Source organism: Bos taurus, chromosome 9 (genome assembly GCF_002263795.3).
Source record: "Bos taurus isolate L1 Dominette 01449 registration number 42190680 breed Hereford chromosome 9, ARS-UCD2.0, whole genome shotgun sequence".
NCBI lineage: Eukaryota > Metazoa > Chordata > Mammalia > Artiodactyla > Bovidae > Bos > Bos taurus.
Genome location: NC_037336.1, coordinates 18,734,716 through 18,753,327, shown reverse-complemented (window position 1 = coordinate 18,753,327; position 18,612 = coordinate 18,734,716). Strand labels below are relative to the sequence as shown.

The following is an 18,612-nucleotide window of genomic DNA, read 5'->3' as shown; positions in this document are numbered from 1 at the left end:
AAATAGTTTTTCCATCATAACTATTTCAAGTGTACTTTTTCAGTAGTGTTAAATATATTCACATTGTAATCTTGCAAAACTGAAACTCTAGACCCATTGAATAACGCCCATTCCCTGCTCTCTCTGTCCTCTGGTGATCACCATTCTACTTTCTGTCTATGAATTTGATTACCCTAGATACTTCATACACTTCCCCGGTGGTTCAGCAGTTAAAAATCTGCCTGCAATGCAGGAGACCAGGGTTTGATCCCTGGGTCAGGAAGATTCCCTGGAAGAGGGCATGGCAACTCACTCCAGTATTCTTGGCTGGGAAATCCCATGGACAGAAGAGCCTGAAAGGCTACAGTCCATAACATCACAAAGAGTTGGACACAACTTAGCACGCACACATGCAAATATCTCTTATAAATGGAATGATACTGTATTTGTCTTTTTTGTGATTGATGCTATTGTAAAGAATTGCTTTCTTAATTCCTTTTCAGATTGTTCATTGTTCATGTATAGAAATGCAACTGATTTTTGTGTCGATTTTTATATCCAAAAACTTTGCTGAATTTGTTCATTGGTCCTAATTTGTTTTGTGTCTGGACTCTAGGTTTTTCTATGCAAAAGATCATGTCATTTGCAAACAGAAATAATTTTTTCTTTCCTGATTTAGATGCAGTAAACATCTTTTAAAATAATAGTTGTTTTCTTGTTTGAGATATAGTTGATCTATCATATTGTATTTGTTTTAGATGTACAATGTAATGATTTGAAACATGTATATACTGTGAAATAATTGCCACAACACAAATTTGGTTAACATCCATCACCTCTCATAAGTACACATTTTTTCTTATAATGAGAACTTTTAAGATCAACTATCTTTATAACAGTTTTCAAGAATACAATACAGTATTGTTAGTCACCATGTTGTAGATTACATCCCTAGAACTTATTTATATAACTGAAAGATTATACCTTGTAACCACCTTCACGCGTCTTCCCAACTCCAGCCTCATGCTTCTGGCAGTCACCTATTTGTTCTCTGTGTCTATTAGGTTGATACAAAAGTAAGTGCAGTTTTATATCATGAATTTTAAATCATTATATCTAAGCTCAAAAATATCTTTATTAATCAAAATAGGAACCATTACAACCAACACAGTTTTGCCAACAAGAAATAGCATAAAATCCTGTAGCATAAAAATCCGTTTTTTGGGAATCAGTGAAATCTTGGAAAGCATTTTCTGCCTCCTGCTGGGTGTGGAAGTGTTTTCCCCGCAAAAAGTTGTTGAAATGCTTGAAGAAGTGGTAACTGGTTGGCAAGAGGTCAGGTAAAAATGGTGGATGAGGCAAAACTTCGTAGTCTAATTCGTTCAACTTTAAAAAATATATATATTTATTTTTAATTGATCAATGATTGCTTTACAATATTGGCTTTATTTCTGCCATACATCAACATGAATAGCCGTGTGTGTGTTACTCGCTCAGTCGTGTCCCACTCTTTGTGACCCTGTGGACTGTAGCCGGCCAGGCTCCTCTGTCTGTGGAATTCTCCAGGCAAGAACCCTGGGGTAGGTTGCCATTCCCTTCTGCAGAGGATCTTCCCGACCCCGGGACTGAACCTGGTCTTCCATATTGCAGGCGGCTTTTTCACCATCTGAGCCACCAGGCAAGTGACATAGGTGTACATGTGTCCCCACCCCCTTGGACCTCCCTCCCACCTCCCACCCTTTCCCACCCCTCTAGGTTGTTACAGAGACCCAGTTTCAGTTCCCTAAGTCATGCAACAAATGTCCACTGGCTATCCATTTTACATATGGTAGTGAATATGCTTCCATGCTACTGTCTTCGTTCAACTTTTGAAGAGTTGGTTGTGTGACATGTGGTAGGGCACTGTCATGGAGAATTGGCCCTTTCTGTTGACCATAGCAGCTGTATGTGGTGCAATTTTCGGTGCATCACATTGATTTGTTGAGCATACTTTTCAGAGGTAATGGCTTCACCAGGATTCAGAAAGCAGTTGTGGATCAGACAGGCAGCAGACCACCAAACAGTGACCGTGACCTTTTTGGGGGGCAAGTTTGGCTTTGGAAAGTGCTTTGGAGCTTCTTCTTGGTCCAACCACTGAGCTGGTTGTCATCGGTTATCGTATAAAATCCACTTTTCGTTGCTCATCACAGTCCAATCAAGAAATTGTTCGTTATTGTTGCTAGAATAAGAGAAGATGACACTTCAAAACGATGATTTTTTTTTTTATTTGCAGTTGCTCAGGGGGCACCCACTTACCAAGCTTTTTCACCTTTCCAATATGCTTCAAATGCTGAGTGACCATAGAATGGTTGATGTTGAGTTCCTCAGCAACTTCCCACGTAGTTGTAAGAAGACCAGCTTTGAAGATTGCTCTTAATTTGCTGTTGTCAACTTCCAGTGGCAGGTCACTAACACGCCTCACCTTCAAGGCTCTCCTCTCCTTTGCAAAACCTCTTGAACCACCACTGCACTGTACATTCAGTAGCAGTCCTAAGCCAAATGCATTGTCAGTGTTGCGTGTTGTCTCTGCTGCTTTACGACCCATTTTGAGCTCAAGTAAAAAATTTGCTTTTTGTCTGCCATCATTTTCATAGTCTAAAATAAATATTAATGTAAAATAAGCAGCAAGGAATAAGTCATTAGCAAAAAACATGAAGTGATAAATGTGCATTACAATGATGTATAACATTTATTGAGAACATACTCCAATATCAAATGACAAATTTCAACAATGCAAAAACCACAATTACATTTACACTAACATGAGTTTTTTTTAGATTCCACATATAAGTGAGATCATACAATATTCATCTTTGTCTATCTAACTTATTTCACTTAGCATAATACTGTCTAGATCCATCAATGTTGAAAATTACATGATTTCCCTCTTTTATGACTGTATAATGTTCCATTATTTATATATATCACATTTTATTTATCCATTTATCCATAGATGAACACTTATTTTGTTTCTGTATCTTGGCTATTGTAAATAATACTGCAACGAACTTGCAAATGCAGATATTTTTTCAAGATAGTGATTTCTTTTCCTTCAGATGTACAGCTAGAAGTGGAATTGCTGATCACATGGTGGTTCTGTTTTTAAGTTTGGGGGAAAATTCATGCCGTTTTCTACAGTTGCTATACCAATTTCCCTTTTCACGAACAGTGCACAATGCTACCTTTCCTCCACATCCTTGCCAGATAAAGGTCTTTATCTTTTTGATAAAGCCTTTCTAACAGGTGTGAGATGCTGTCTCATTGTGGTTTTGATTTGCATTTCCCCGAAGATTATTGCTTTCCCCTTTTCACATACCTATTGGTCATTTTGTATGTCTTCTTTGGGAAAATGTCTATTCAGTTCTTCTGCCCAGCAAATATTAAAAATATTTTGTAACCATTTGTAATGGCCACATATGAGTCTATCATCCAGAACTGCCATAACTGACATGGACATTTCTCATTCCTCTATTGTTGGATATTTAGATTGTTTTAAATTTGTATTATAAAGAACAATATTCCAATGCATATTGTTATGTATAGTTCTTTGGTCATATTTAATATTATTTGCTATGAAAGAGTTTAGACATGGCACCACTGAGTTAAAGATTATGAATATTAAGACTTTTGACACATCTTTTCTCATTTCTAAAAAATTATAACTTAAAAAATATTTTTTCTCTTCTATAATTTCATCATTTTTATTGAAGTATAGTTGAATAACAATGTTGTAAATTAAAAAATAATGAAATAACATTTGAGATACATTATATCTATCTTCTAAAAATTTACATTACATATCATGTTTTAAAATGGTATGAAATATATCACATATGTGGCTTAAAATATACTAATACATGAATTACATTTTTTATAATGTTGAGGTCTTTTTAAGTTCATTTTTAATTGGAGGATAATTGCTTTACAATATTGTGTTAGTATCTACCATACACCAACATGAATCAGCCATAGGTATACACATGTGTCCCCTGTCTCTTGAACCTCCTTCCCACCTCTCCCCACATCCCACCCCTCTAGGCTGTCACAGAGCACTGAATTTGAGCTCATTTCATCTGATGATGGACAGCTAGGGTACTTCCATGCCCTAACTATTATAAACAGTGTTATAATGAACATAGGGATTCATGTGTCTTTTTCAATTTTGGTTTCCTCAGGGTATATGCCCGGTAATGGGATTGTTGGATCATATAGTAGTTTTATTCCTAGTTTTTCAAGGAATCTCCACACAGTTCCATAGTGACTATATCAATTTACACTCCCACCAACCGTGCAAGGGTTCCCTTTTCTCCACATCCTCTCCAGCCGTTATTGCTTGTAGAATTTTTGATGATGGCCACTCTGAACAATGTGAGATGATATTTCATTGTATTTTAAATTTATATTTCTCTAAGAATGGGCAATGTTGCGCATCTTTTCATGTGTTTATTAGCCATTCATATGCCTTCTTTGGAGAAATGTCTGTTTAAGTCTTCTGCCCACTTTTTGGTTGGGTTATTTTTCTGATATTGAGCTGCATGAGCTGCTTGTATATTTTAGCAATTAATCTTTTGTCAGTTGTTTTATTTGCTATTATTTTCTCCCACTCTGAGGGCTGTCTTTTTACCTTATTTATAGGTTTCTTGTCTGTGCAGAAGTTTTTAAGTTTATTTAGGTCTCATTAGCTTAGTTTTGTTTTTATTTCCATTATTCCATCAGGAGATGGGTCCAAGAGGCTCTTGCCGTGATTTATGTCAAGGAGTGTGCTGCCTATGTTTTCCTCTAGGAGCTTTATAGTTTCCTGCATTGCATTTAAGTCTTTAATCCATTTTGAGTTTATTTTTGTGCATGGTATTAGAAGGTGTTCCAATTTCATTCCTTCACATGTAGCTGTCCGGTTTTCCTAGGACCACTTATTGAAGAGGCGGTCTTTTCTCCATTGTAAATTCTTCCCTCCTTTGTCAAAGATAAGGTGCCCATAAGTGCATGGGTTTATCTCTGGGCTTTATATCTTGTTCTGTTGCTCTATATTCCTGTTTTTGTGCCACTACCATACTGTCTTGATGACTTGTAGCTTTGTAGTACAGTCTGAAGTCAGGTTAATTCCTCCAGCTCCATTTTTCTTTCTCAAGATTGCTTTGGCTGTTCAGGGTCTTTTGATTTTCTATGCAAATTGTGAAATGTTTTGCTCTAGCGCTGGGAAAAATACCATTGGTAGTTTGATAGGGATTGCATTGAACCGGTAGATTGCTTTGGGTAGTATAGTCATTTTCACAATATTGATTCTTCCCATCCAAGAACATGGTATATCTCTCCATCTGTTTGTGTGGCCTTTGACTTCTTTTATCAGTGTCTTATAGTTTTCTGCATACAGGTCTTTTGCCTCTTTAGGTAGGTTTATATCTAGGTATTTTATTCTTTTTGTTGCAATGGTGAATGAGACTTAATTTTTAATCACCTTAATTTTTATTTCTGATTTTTCATTGTTACTGCATAGGAATGCAAGTGATTTCTGCATATTATTTTTATATCCTATGACTTTACTATATTCATAGATTCAGTTCAGTTCTTTCACTCACTGTGTATAATACCATGTCATTTGCAAACAGTGAGAGTTTTACTTCTTTTCCAATCTGGATTCCCTTTATTCCTTTTCTTCTCTGATTGTTGTGGCTAGGACTTCCAAAACTATGTTGAATAATAGTGCTGAGAGTGGGCACTCTTGTCTTATTCCTGATCTTAGATGAAATGCTTTCAGTTTTTCATCACTGAGAATGTTCGCTATGGGTTTGTTATATAAGTCCTCTATTATGTTGAGGTATGATCCTTCCTCAGGATTGATTGAGATTATCATATGGTTTTTATCTTTCAGTTTGTTAGTATGGTGTATCACATTGATTGATTTATGTATATTGAAGAATCCTTGTATCCTTGTTTCCCTGAGATAAAGCCCACTTAATCACAATGTGTGATGTTTTTAATGTGTTGTTGGATTCTGTTTTCTAGAATTTTGTTGAGTATTTTTGCATCTGTGTTCATCAGTGATGTTGGTCTATAATTTTCTCTCTCTCTCTTTTTTTTTTTTTTTTTGGCAGCATCTTTGTCTGGTTTTGGTATCAGGGTGATAGTGCCCTCATAGAATGTGTTCTTAAGTCTTCCTTCCTCTGCAATTTTATGAAAGAGTTTTCAAGCAGTATAGGTGTTAGCTCTTCTCTAAACTTTTGGTAAAATTCACCTGTGGAGCCATCTAGCCCTGGGCTTTTGTTTGTTTAATGTTGAGCTCTTTTGTTGACTTTTACATTCCTTTCCAAATCCAGCCCGTCCTTGTTGGGGTACCAGACAGCCAGTACTGCAAGTTAGGTTCCAAGGGGTCAGATAGGGGTGGAGTAGCTTCAACGGCACCCAACTCCAGTACTCTTGCCTGGAAGATCCCATGGACGGAGGAGCCTGGTAGGCTCCAGTCCATGGGGTCACTAAGAGTCGGGCACGACTGAGCAACTTCACTTTCATTTTTCACTTTCGTGCATTGGAGAAAGAAATGGCAACCCACTCCAGTATTCTTGCCTGGAGAATCCCAGGGACAGAGGAGCCTAGTGGGCTGCTGTCTATGGGGTCGCACAGAGTTTGACATGACTGAAGTGACTTAGCAGCAGCAGCAGCAGCAGCAGCTTCCTCTACTTGTACCAGGTAGGAAGCAACCATGGAGTTGGTTTTAAACAAAGGTCTAGGGGGCAAAGGCAAGGCAGAGAGTGATTTTTCTGAGGAAATGTAGAACTAGCCTGAAAGGCCTGAGGTAATTTGGATTTAAAATGCATAGCTGTGGCTTCAATAAGGCTGGTATAGCAGCTGGGGGGCGATTGGAGAGAGGGGATATTTGGGGTTGTCACAATGATTGGGAGCGTAGTGCTGGCATTTAGCGGGTAAGAGCAGGAAAGACTAGAGGTATCACATGGCTTGAGACTATTCTCTCAAAGTAATTTTTCAGACCCTAATGTCAGTAACTCTCCCAGTGACACACACTGGGCTAGTTTTGTGTTGATATGTCTAAACTCCAAGGGCCACTCTGTATTCTGTTCCTTTTGCCATTAAGGATCATAAAATCATAAAGTAGCTCTTTACTGTACAGTGGAAATGAACACATTGTAAATCAATTATATTCCAATAGATTTTTAAAAATGTACATTTCAATGATGATGGGTTGAGAATAAAAGGAGAAAATTTATATTTATTAAAAACCTATTATGTACTGCATAATTTTATTAGTTTCCTATGGTTGCTGTGACAGACTACCCTAAATTAGGTGGCTTAGAATAACAGACCTCTCTCACAGTTATGGAGGTCAGACCTCTGAAATCAGGGTGCCAGCTTTTGGAGGAGCTGTATTCCTGCCACAAGCTCTAGGGGAGGATGCGGCCCCTGCTCTTCCAGCGTCTGGCAGCTGCCAGCTTCCCTTGACTTGGGCTCCTTTCCTCCAGTCTCTGACCCCAGTGGCTTCCTCCTCTTCTCTCATCTCACTCTTTTATAAGGACACTCGTCATTGGATTTTGGATCCACCTGTCCAAGCCAGAATGACCTTCTAATCTCAAAGTCCTTAGCTAAATGTCAAAGGCCCTTTTCTCAAACATTTACAGACTTTGAGGATTAGAATGTGGCCATCTATGGGGCTTCCCAGGTGGCTCAGTGGTTAAGAATCCACTTGTTAATGCAGGAGACACAGGAGCCATGGGTTCGGTCCCTGGGTTAGGAAGATCCCCTGGAGGAAGAAATGGCCACCCACTCCAGTATTCTTGCCTGGAAAATTCCATGGGCAGAAGAGCCTGGCAGGCTGCAGGTCAAGGAGTTGCAGAGTCAGACATGACTGCGCGCCTGAGCATGTGTGCAGGCACACACACGTGGATATCTTTGTGGAGTGGTGAGGCATCTTTCAGCCACTACACTTTATTCCAGAATTGCATTAAATTTTCCAGCAGTCTTGTGATGGGGGGACATCATTAGCTCTTGCTGATAAATGAATAAGATGAAATTAAGAAAGAATAAATACTTGGCGTAGGTGTCCTGGTGCCTTCCAGAGCCGAGATTCACCCTGAAGCTCCTGCCACCTGGATGCATTGTTGATAGGCTCCGCCTGGTGCCTGGTCAGTTACAGGGCGCTGTCCTTACTAATGCAAAGGTAGCAGCCGTGTTCACAGGTGACCCTGTACACTCCACTGATCTTGCCCTAAAAGAAGTAAAAGTTCTCTACTAAAAGAGCATTCCACTTAATATAAGAATAAAACACAGTCGAGCAATTAAATGTATTCTAGAACAATTCCAAATAGGTATCCGACTAACCTAAATTTAGACATTCATGCCATGTTCCAAAAGTGCCTTTTTCCATTTTCTTATCCCCTGAAAAGAAAAAGACACATTTCTTCAGCCCAGTTTAATTTATCCTTTCAACATTTGTTGAGTACCTACTATAATTTATGGTCTAACCTCCCATGAAATCCTTCTTCCCCTATTATGGACATTTTAATTTTAGTGTAAGAATACATTTGAACTCACATGAAAAAAGGTATAAAGATATTCTGGCAGTTTCTACATCCTGAATTATTTTTTAATCTACTTTATGGAGTATTAACTTTTTGTTTTACTCTTTTCCTTTGCTTAAATTTAGGATGTTTTAAATAGCGTTAAGATTTTACATAACTGCAACTGGTTAGTTCTAAAAATTGTTTTTCTTTAAATAAAGCTTATTTTTACAATTTAGATTTAGGAGAGGTTTGTAACGGGTTCAGGGTTCACATTCAAATCAGGTCCATCAAAGCAATTATAAAATAAAGAGAATATCATGATGTTTTCAAAGATAGCTTGTCCTTCTATCAAGGATGAGTTTTTCGACAGATATACATTCCAATGCCTCAGGATTGAAACATCTTACATATTCAAAAAATTGTAATTTAGAACCATAGCACCTTTTAGGGAAGGGATAGATTTCTTGAAAGGCTTGTGTGTTTAAGGAAATAACATATTTAATGAACGCACACACACAAATAACATCTGTTATCACTGATTAGGGAAATTTAGTGGAACTGCAAAAATTGAAATGACATTAATTTGTCCACACTGGAGAGGATCTGCAGAAGAGACCCGTGTTTAGATGCTTTAAAATGTAAATAGTGCCCATCAGGGAGCATAGCCTTACTTCACATAATGGGTTTTCAGATAAACAAGTAGGGGGAGTTTGCACTAATTCTATAGGGGCATAATTAAAAATAATTAGAAAACAAACCCTACATATTTTATAAAATGACTTCAAGAAAAGAGATTTTGCATTTTCAGAGTGTGGTAAGCATGTAGCACAGGCTTGGGGTCTGAGGTCCCCAGTGACACAAGCTTCCTTCCTTGTGCAAACCTGCCAATACACTTTTCAAAAAAGAAAAGAAGAAAACATTTACAAAGGATAGTCTCCAGGGGAGAGAAGGTATGCCTTTAATGATTCAGACCTTGGCAACCATCAATAAGTATGCTAGTGAAAGGCAACAAAGAGTATAATACATATATTGCAAATCCAGGAGAATACTACTGTAGATAGACAGATGGATGGACAGATAGATAACTCGTGGTGAAATGAAAAAGTAGGCAGAATGACCACTGCTCTAGGTTTTGCTATCACGACAAATAATAGCCAAATCTCAGTGCAACTGCAACTATTCATTTCTTGTTCACATTACATGAGGGCTGTAGGTCCACTGGACTTGTGCTGAATTTGGCTGCACCCTATGCGTCTTATTCTGGGGCCTAAGTAGAAAGAGCAGCTGCTATCTGGGGCTTGCAGTACTCATAGTGGAGGGCAGAAGTTGAGAGGTAGAGCCGAACCACACTAGAGCGTCATAATTTTCTGCTAAAACATAGTGCGTTTCTCCTTTGCTCATCTTCTGTTGGCCAAAGCAAGTCCGAAGTGCAAGACTTTGCAAACTTTGAGAAAGTTTGTTGCATTACAAGGAAGTGTGGCTAAAGTGGAAAGGAATGAAAAGTTGTGAACAAATAAATATTTATCACACCTAACATGTAGAAAACAGCACAATAATATGACCAATACATTTATTTTAAAGAAAACATTATGATTATTAAACACTTAGGGAATTCCAACAGAAAACTCCAGTCAGTGGTGGACTCAAGTTTTAAATACATGCAATTTTTGTGATCCTCTTTAGAAAATGTGATCAAATACTCCTATTTCAAAACTAGAGACCCTGAAGTTTAATTATCTTCATGATAAATTCAATTTTGCCTTCAGAATATATGTTAGAAAAACTCTGATTCTATTCATCAGTAAAATTGTAGCAAAATATATATTGCTGTTGTTCAATTGCTCATTCATGTCTGACATTTTGCAACCCCATGGACTGCAGCCCCACAGGTTTCCCTGTCCTTCACTGTCTCCTGGGATGTACTAAAACTTGCATCATCCACTTTAAAACTTTTATTGGCACCAATTCTTTAAAGATAAAATACTCTAGTTTTTAATAGGCAAATGGTCATTTATTAATTTGGATTTAATGTAATAAAATAATCTCTGTCTTCCTGAGGCCATAGAGGTCACAGACTTAAGGGAAGAATTCCCTAGAGGACTGCATCTGAAGAAAACGATTTTTGTTCATTCAAGGAATCCAATTGGTTGTCATTGTTAAATATATTATGACCCATGATGACCCCGGAAGATAGCTAATGTGAAGACCCAAGATTTTTACTAAAATTAATTGGTCTTTTTTTAGCCTACACAAAAAGTAATTTATTTCTTATAAATTTTCTGCACTCCCCAATATTGTTGAGAATAATGAAGGAATGGTATGATTTTCAAGCCAGGTAAGTTAAAACTGAACAATAAGAAGAGAATAAGGCTGACACATATTGAAATGTATGGTGGTAATCCCAGATCCATCAGTAGGTTAAGACCTAAGGATAATGTGAAAGATGGAGGTTAGAAAGAACACCTCCCAAGTCTGCATCACTCTACTCTTCACTGGGGGTGGTAGGCAATGTCCCCCCTCAGTGTCCAAATCTTCAGAACCTATGAATATGTTAGGGACCTTGCAAATATGGTTCGGATTACAGACCTGAAATAGAGGAAATTATCCTCCAGACAGTTGGATGGCATCACCAACTCGATGGACATGAGTTTGAGTAAGCTCTGAGAGTTGGTGATGGACAGGGAAGCCTAGTGCGCTGCAGCCCATGAGGTTGCAAAAAGTCAGACACGACTGAGCGACTGAACTGAACTGATCAAGATGACACGCTTAGTCACTCATTTGTGTCTGACTCTGTGATTCCATGGACTATAGAGTCTGCCAGGCTCCTCTGTCCATGAAATTCTCCAGGCAAGAATACTGGAGTGGGTAGCCATTCCCTTCTCCAGGGGATCTTCCTGACCCAGGGATCAAAACCAGGGCTCCTGCATTGCAGGGGGTCTCCTGCATTGCAGGTGGATTCTTTACCCACTAAGCCACCAGGGAAGCCCAGGGAATATCCAGATGGGCCTCATCTAATGACAGAACTCCTTCAAAGCAGAAACCCTTTTCCAGCTGTGCTAGGAGAAAGAGATGTGATGACCAGAGGGTCAGTAAGACTTGGGAGAGAGACTCAACCTGCAGCGCTGACCTCTAAAAGCAAACACAGCCTTGCTGACACGTTGATTTTAGTCCAGCGAGATTCTTACCAGACTTCTGACCTACAGAAGGTCAAAAGTCCCATAAATGTACAGTAAGTGTGTTTCTTTAAGCCACAGATTTTGTTGCAATTTGTTACTGTAGCCGTAAAACACAAAAACACTTGGTGAAGCAGGGAAGTGACACACGCAGATGGTGCCCTCCATTTCCTGGTGTGAATGCTCCAGAGAGCTCAAATCCCCCAAATCTTAGCTCCCAGGTTTCTGGGTTCTCCCAAGTACATACGCCACCACTCTGCTATGGACCACCACTCAGGCGTGTTTTCCAAGCCAGAAATCTCTTCTGGTTTATCTCCTCCAGTTTCCTTAGTTTGTGTTTGGGAAGTGACATTTCAGATCCTCTTAGTCTGATTATTCTGTGTGAGACAAAGTGGGAAAATACACTTTGGCAACCCCGTGGGTCACATTCTTCAGTGTGATCAAGCTGTTTGTAGTGGATCAGGGCAATGTTTGGGAAGGACATTCATTTTCCATTGGTACAGTGTTTGACAATTTGGATTGTTCATGCTGCTAAAACAGAGAGCAGAGAACGTTAAGTGCTTCTGTGGTCCAGGAAATACTTGAACTGTTTGATGGCATTCTGATTAAATCCACTGAAACTTTGAGGCAACGCATGTCTGTATTCTTTTTGTTTGCTTTCTGCTGGACATACTTCTGTGCAAAGCAAGTTATCTGTCTCACTCCAAAGGGGATACACAGGAAAAAACCTTAGCGGAAACTTTAATTAAAAACAAAGGCCAGAGTGAGTCATTTGGGAGAATTAGGAAAAAATATAGAATAGATGCAAAGGTAAAGAATGGGCTGATTCTGAAGCATTGTTTAAAATAGTTTGAATGAAAATGGTCATTGACTGGAGGTAAAAAAAACAGTCACACATAAGCTATAATGAATGGTTTACTTTGCACACAAAATAGGCTGAAAAAAGGATTCAAGCAGCAGTGAAGGTGTGTTAAATAAATGGGCTAACTCTATTGAGAAACAAGTGAATTCCTCCTGGAGAAAGACACTGAAATAATAAAGCCATTTGCCAAATAATGAACCAGAATGATGAGCTTTGTAGTCATTGGCATTATACAGTTGCTATGTAATATTTTAATATACCTTAATACATACTCGTTTTCAACATCAAAGGATTTAATAATGCTGAAAGAAGTGTTCAGCATCCTCACAGAGCTTAATTTCTGGATTTCAGCTGTGCATCACTGAACAAACAGAATGTAATATTAATGGAGCTCTGCTTTGCCCAGAATATTGACTATTTATAATATTACATTCATTAAAAAGAAGCACCAGTTTACTGATACAATTTAAATACTAGTGGTTGGAAAAAGAGAAGGTTATTTGTGTTCCTAAATTAGAGACATTTATTCATGCCAACTTTCTTTCCACTATAATGGAAGTGGGAGCGACAAGAATATGTTGTGTATTTCCCCTGGAGAAACACTAAGTGTAACACAGAGCTCTGGACTTGGTGCCGGGACACCTGGGTTTCAGTCCCTGTTGCTCTGGTTCTGGCACTGACAACACTTGGATGCCTCCTAGAGCAGGTTCTGTACCTGAAAAACAGAGATAATGTTACCTGTTTTTGTCTGATTCACAAAATGAGGTAACATGATATACTGCAAGGTAAAAGTGCTTTGCAAATTTTAAAGGGTCCTATCCATTAGGGTCCTTACATTAGGCTAAAAAATATATAAAAAATAGTATTTAAATCATTGAAATACCAATTCAGCATAAATATAAATTGTTATAACACTTGGTAGAGTTTTTTAAATATTTAATTTTATGATAGTTTCATGATTCTGGCCTTACCATCAACTTAGGCTGTGTTCATTTGTAGTGATGTTAACTATACAAGAATATCTGGAAAATAAATATTGTCTTCTCCGTAGTTTTGCCTAGAGTTAGGCTTTTCCCTTTGTTTTGAGTTCTCTTATATTGGTTGTTGACAGTCAAATCGTATATCCATAAAGGTGTAAGAATAAATGCTAAATTCATTGATTTACTGACCCAGGAAAATTGATCATATATTATGTGCCTAGCACTGTACAAGGTACTATTTAGTAAACTCGCAAAATGAGCAGTTTTTTTTTTTTCCTCTTCTAAATTGACTCACTCTTTGTCTGAATTAATCAAATCAACCAGTAGGTTTTGGGTTTCCTGTAGACACAGCTTAAATGTCACTTTCTTTCTTCAAACTGCTATTTTGAGAACTGGTGATGTGTAGGTGGAAAACACTTTACTATTTAGAAATAGAGTACTATACAGTAAGTCTTATTAGACTGTATAGACTTACAAACAAGTTTTTTTCACTTTGTAGGTTTCATTTAACTTTTTATTATGGAACATTTTAAATGTGCATAAGCATATGATGCAAGAAATCCTCATATACCTAACCAAGGTTCAACAATTAATGATTCATCATCAATCTTGGTTCACTTCTACCCTCATTCAACCCTTCCCTACCCCATATCATTCTGGATCAAACATCAGTGATCATGTAATTTAATCCTTATATTTTTCAGTATATATTTCTAAAAGATAAGGATTCACACCCCCTACCCCAAAATAACCACTATAGCATTAGTAGTAGTGTTGCTCATTCATGTCTGACTCTCTGCGACCCCACAGATTGTACCTTGCCAGGCTCCTCTGTCCATGGGATTCTCCAGGCAAGAATGCTGGAGTAGGTAGCCATTCCCTTCTCTAGAGGATCTTCCCCGACCCAGGAATCAAATCTGGGTCTCCTGTATTGCAAGCAGGTTCTTTTACCATATTAGCTACAGGGAAGTCCCTGCTGCTGCTGCTGCTAAGTCGCTTCAGTCGTGTCCGACTCTGTGCGACCCCATAGACTGCAGCCCACCAGGCTCCCCCGTCCCTGGGATCCTCCAGGCAAGAACACTGGAGTGGGTTGCCATTTCCTTCTCCAATGCATGAAAGTGAAAAGTGAAAGTGAAAATTGAAAGTGAAGTCGCTCAGTCGAGTCCGACTCCCAGCGACCCCATGGACTGCAGCCTACCAGGCTCCTCTGTCTGTGGGATTTTCCAGGCAAGAGTACTGGAGTGGGGTGCCATTGCCTTCTCCAAGGGAAGTCCCTACTAGTGCATTATTACAGCCAAAATAAAATGAACAAAACTCCTTAATAGTATCAAACATTCAGTGTGTATTCCAATTTCAACTATTTTTTAATATTATGATTTTTGCAGTTTGTTTCATTTAGTATTCAAATAAGGGCCACACATTGCAATTTGTCGAAATGCCTCTTAATTCTATTTTAATCTTCAACTCTCTCTTTTTTCTCCCCCTTGCAAATTTGTTTGCAAGAAATAATTTGAATAACTGGGTCATTTGTCCCATGGTCTTTCCTACAGCCTAGATATTACTGAGTGCAATCTGTTGTATAGTTTAATTTGTTTTTCAGTCTTATGTGTTTCCTGAATATTAGTAGTTAAAAATATATCTGCATGTAACATCTTTTTTTTTAATAAACTTTTTATTTTAGAATAGTTTGGTATACAGAAAAATGTGAAGACAGTACAAAAAGTTCACACCCAGTTTCCCCTATGATTAACATCTGAAATTAGCATGATACATTTGTTGTAATTAATAAACAAATATTGATACACTATGATTATCTAAAATCCATGCTTTATTCAGATGCTCTTAGTGCTTGTCTAATGTCCTTTCTCTGTTCCAGGACCCCATTTAGAAAACCGTGTTGCATTGAGCTGTCGTATCTCCTTGGCCGCCTCTTGACTATGACAGTTCATCAGACCTTCCTTGTTTTTGATGACCTTAACAGTGTTGAGGAGTACTAGGGAGGCGTTCTGTAAAATGTCCCCTAATTGGGATGTCTCATTAAACTGGGATTTAAGAGTTTTGGGGAGGAAGAGTACAGAAGTAAAGTGCCATTTTCATCAAAGGTGCATCCTATACACATGTTTTATCACTGTTGATAATAACCTTGGTCACCTGGCTGAGGCTGTGTTTTTCAGGCTTCTCCATTATAAACCTACTCTTGTTATCCCCTCTTTCCCTATAGTACCCTTGCGAAGGAACGCTGTTTCTGAAGCCCCTATTCACAGTGGAGATTTAGTCTGCATCTTTTTTAGGTGGAGTAACTACATATATTATTTAAAATCCTTCTTAATTTTTCTATTTATTGAATATATAATCATTTAATCATGTGTTTATATCAGTATGGACTCATGGTTATTTATTTTATACTTTTGGTTATAATCCAAAACTATGTTGTTTACTTTGTTGCTCAAAATATTCCAGCTTTGGTCTTCAGGTGGTTTATTTGTCAGACCCCCGCCATTGTGTGTTGGAGGGAGGAGGCAGGGTGTATGTTTTAAATACTTCCTTACTTTTGGTACACAAGATACCCCAAGCTCATTAGGAATATTCCCTGCCTCCATCCTGCTGCTGCTGCTACTGCTAAGTTGCTTCAGTTGTGTCCGACTCTGTGCGACCCCATAGACAGCAGCCCAATAGGCTCCCCGGTCCCTGGGATTCTCCAGGCAAGAACACTGGAGTGAGTTGCCATTTCCTTCTCCAATGCATGAAAGTGAAAAGTGAAAGTGAAGTCATTCAGTCTTGTCCGACCCTCAGCGACCCCATGGACTGCAGCCTAACCAGGCTCCTCCATCCATGGGATTTTCCAGGCAAGAGTACTGGAGTGGGGTGCCATTGCCTTCTCCTGCCTCCATCCTAGAATCAGTCATTTCTCCAAGGAGCCCTGGTTTCTTCTATTGGAAAATTAAAGATCTGGGCACCAAGTTTAAAAAAATATTTTAAAACCATTCTTTTGATTCCATTTAGTTGGTTTTGAAAACTTTGGATTATTTTTGTTACAGTTTTATTGTAAGTTTTTGATACTTTATAGTTCAATTTTGGAGAAGGCAATGGCACCCCACTCCAGTACTCTTGCCTAGAAAATCCCATGGACGGAGGGCCTGGTGGGCTGCAGTCCATGGGGTCGCACAGAGTCAGACATGACTGAAGCGACTTAGCAGCAGTTCCAATTTGCAAAAGTCATTTTTAGTCAAAAATTTCTGCCTATATTGAATATGGAGCCTTTTATTTTAAGCAAGTAATTTGCATGGTTTTGTTTCTATGTATGTGTTTATTAAACTCAGAGTCTGAAAACATTAATTTTTCTACATTGTGCCCATTCAATCAGTTTGAATGGCTATTTCGTTAAGTGATGCTAAGTGTATGCGACCTTTGACTGTTTTTAAAAAAATTTTTAGTGAATCAACTAAATATTTTGACATCTTATAATTACAAAGTATCTAAAGAAAGTAGATAAATAAGCAAATATCATAAGGAGTGATTATGTTTAGCTCTGTGAAAATCATCCAGTTAAAAATTCATGAATGTTTAACTTCTATGGTAGACTTTTCTGCATAACTAGGTAAATCAGTAGCAAAAATTTTCACTGTAAAATTTATGAAATGCTTCTTAAGAAAATAAACTGTGGACATTTTTGTACCTTATACCAGAAGAATAAAAGAAAACATTGTCAAGGAGTGTCATTTCTATACAAAATATACTAGCTACATTTTTTTCATTTATTGGTTAGAGGTGTCTTTATATAATTTATATTTTAAAGCTAGGCTTATAAAAGTTATCAGGATTCCAAAGGCAGGCTACCCTAGCAAAAAACTTACCAACTATCTACAGGAGGCAAGTCTCCTCTGTAAAATGAGTTGTAGAGATAAATTGGTTCATATAGATAAAGTGAAAGTGTTAGTAATTCAGTCGCGTCCAGCTCTTTGCAATCCCATGGACTATAGCCTGCCAGGCCCCAGAATTCTCCAGGCAAGAATACCAGAGTGGGTAGCCATTCCCTTCTCTAGAGGATCTTCCCAACCCAGGGATTGAACCCACTGTCTCCTGCATTGCAGGCAGATTCTTCACTGTCTGGGCCACCAGAGAAGCCTCATACATGGAAAGTACTTAACATATACATCTACAAGTATGTGTGATATATGGTATATCTACACAATAGGCATACATGTGTTTTAAATATTTACATATGTGTGCTGTGCATGCTAAGTGCTTCAGTCATGTTCAACTCTCTGTGAAACTATGGACTGTAGCCCACAGGGCTCCTCTGTCCATGGGGTTTTCCAGGCAAGAATACTGGAGTGGGTTGTATGCCCTCCTCCAGGGGATCTTCCCAACCCAGGTATCCAACCTGCACATCTTCTGTCTCCTGCATTGCCAGGTATGTTCTTTACCAGTAGCTCCACCCAGGAAGCCCCATACATATATGTGTGTGTGTGTGTGTGTGTGTGTATACACAATATGTAAATCCTAGCCCTGGTGGCTCAGACGGCAAAGAATCCTCCTGTAATGCGGAAGACCTGGGTTTGATCCCTGGGTTGGGAAGATCCCCTGGAGTAGGGCATGGCAACCCACTGCAGTATTCTTGCCTGGAGAATCCCTGGACAGAGGAGCATGACGGGCTATAGTCCATGGGGTCACCAAGAGTTAGACATGACTGAGCAACAAAGTACAGCACAGCCCATCCAAATGTTCAATAACAGTAATCCTGTAGTTAATATGCTTTCTCTAAATCAATATTGTAAGGGTATTGTTGAGTTTTTCTCTTTTGCATTTCTTAGTGTGTGACCTTTGCTCATTCTGCCCAAGGCATTAGGGTTATGTTATATCTGGAATGCAAAAATAGAGGCTTTCAATTTACAGCTTTTCATATCCAAAGCAGGAATGCAAAGCAGGGGGGGTTTTGAATCTGCAGGAAGAAAATAATCCTAAAATCCAGGTTTTGTCAAAAGACTCTGCAAGTTTCCAAATTGTTTTAGCTCCATGTTGACTTTGTCCATGGCAATTATCAAATGCCTGGGATAGACAGGATTCAG

The 18,612-nt window shown here is 38.5% G+C and overlaps 1 long non-coding RNA gene across 2 annotated transcripts in view; it reads right to left on the bottom strand.

Annotated features, from left to right (window-relative positions):
* Positions 1–1,058: 1,058 nt before the first annotated feature.
* LOC101903793 (uncharacterized) overlaps positions 1,059–18,612 on the bottom strand; it is a 105,414-nt gene continuing 87,860 nt past the window's right edge. Inside the window, exons 5-6 of one of the 2 annotated variants that reach the window (XR_808632.4) lie at positions 8,347–8,403; positions 1,059–8,233 (exon numbers count right to left, since the gene is read on the bottom strand). This is a non-coding gene — a long non-coding RNA (uncharacterized lncRNA). Of the gene's footprint in view, positions 8,234–8,346; positions 8,404–12,598; positions 13,279–18,612 lie in introns of those variants that run through there. The other variant, XR_808635.3, reaches the window with a different exon arrangement.